The sequence below is a fragment of the Chrysochloris asiatica genome, unplaced genomic scaffold (assembly GCF_000296735.1).
Source record: "Chrysochloris asiatica unplaced genomic scaffold, ChrAsi1.0 scaffold00400, whole genome shotgun sequence".
Lineage (NCBI taxonomy): Eukaryota > Metazoa > Chordata > Mammalia > Afrosoricida > Chrysochloridae > Chrysochloris > Chrysochloris asiatica.
This window is the reverse complement of record NW_006408918.1, coordinates 986,471-988,435: the sequence shown is the minus strand read 5'-3', so window position 1 is coordinate 988,435 and position 1,965 is coordinate 986,471.

Below are 1,965 nucleotides of genomic sequence, written 5' to 3'. Positions count from 1 at the left end.
CATATCCATGCACAGAGAGCTAGCTACATGGCAGATGAGTCCAAAATGTCCATATACAAAGAGTTAGCTACATGGCATAATAGTGCAAAATTTCCATAGAAAGAGTTCTAGCTGTATGTCACATGAGTCCAACATGTCCATCTACTGAGAACTAGCTACATGACAGAGTAATGCAACATTTCCATATACTGAATACTAGATTCATGGCAGATGAGTCCAACATGTCCATGTATTGAGAGGTAGCTACATGGCAGATGAGTCCAACAGGTGTATATAAAGAGGACTAGCTACAAGGCAGATGAGTCCAACATGTTCATACAGAGAAAACTGGCTACATGGCTGATGACTCCAACATGTCCATATACAGAGAGCTGGCTACATGGCAGACAAGTACAATATGTTCATATAGAGAGCTATCGACAAGGCAGATCAGTCAAACATATCCATACACAGAGAGCTAGCTACATGGCAGAAAAGTCAAAGATGTCCATATATAGAGGTAGCTAGATGGCAGAGTAGTGCAACATTTCCATATACAGAGTTCAAACTACATGGCTGTTGAGTACAACGTGTCCAAATACTGAGAACTAGCTATACTGCAGAGTAGTACAACATGTCTATATACAGAATACTAGCTAGATGGCAGAAGATTCTAACACGTCCATATACTGAGAGTTAGCTACATGACAGAGGAGTCCAACATGTGTATATGCAGAGGACTAGCTACAAGACAGATTAGTCCAATATGTTCATACACAGAGAGCTCGTTTCTTGGCTGAAGAGTCTAAAATGTCCATATACAGAGAGCTAGCTACATGGCAGGGTAGTGGAACTTTTCCATATATAGTGTTTTAGCTACATGGCAGATATGTCCAATGTGTCCATATACTGAGAGTCAGCTACAAGGCCGACAAGTATAATATATTCATAAACAGAGGGCTTCCTAGTTGGAAGATCAGTCCAACTTATCCATGTACAGAGAGCTAGCTACATGGCAGACGAGTCCAAAATGTCCATAAACAGAGAGGTAGCTACATGGCAGGGTAGTGCAACATTTCCATATACAGAGTTCTAGCTGTATGTCATATGAGCCCAACATGTCCATATACTGAGAGGTAGCTACATGGCAGCGTATTCCAACATGTCCATATACAGAGTACTACCTTCATGGCAGATGTGTCCAACATGTCCATGTACTGAGAGTAAGCTAAATTGCAGAAGAGTCCAACATGTGGATATGTGGAGGACTAGCTCCAAGGCAGATGAATCCAATATGTTCATACACAGAAAGCTGGCAACATGGCTGTTGAGTCCAACATGTCCATGTACAAATATCTAGCTACATGGCAGAGTAGTGCAACATTTCCATATGCAGAGTTCTATCTACATGGCAGATGAGTCCAACATGTCCATATACAGAGAGCCACTCACAAGGCAGAGTAGTCCATGTCCATAAACAGAGTACTAGCTACATGACAGATGAGTACAACATATCCAAATATTGGGATTTACCTACATGGCAGATGATTCTAACATGTGTATATATAGTGGAGTAGCTAAAAGGCAGATGAGTCCAACATGTTCATACAGAGAGAGCTGGATACATGGCTGATGACTCCAACATGTCCATATACAGACAGCTAGCTACTTGGCAGACAAGTCCAATAATTTCTTATAGAGAGAGCTATCTACATGGCAAATCAGTTCAACATATCCATGTACAGAGAGCTAGCTACATGGCAGACGAGTGAAAAATGTCCATATAAAGAGATAGGTAGATGGCAGAGTAGTGTAACATTTACATATACAGAGTTTTATCTACCTGGCAGATGTGTCCAACAAGTCCATATACTGAGAGCTAGCTACATGGCAGAATAGTACAAAATGTTATTATACAGGGTATTAGCTACATGGCAGATGAGTGCAACATGTCCATATACTGAGAGTTGGCTACATGGCAGACAA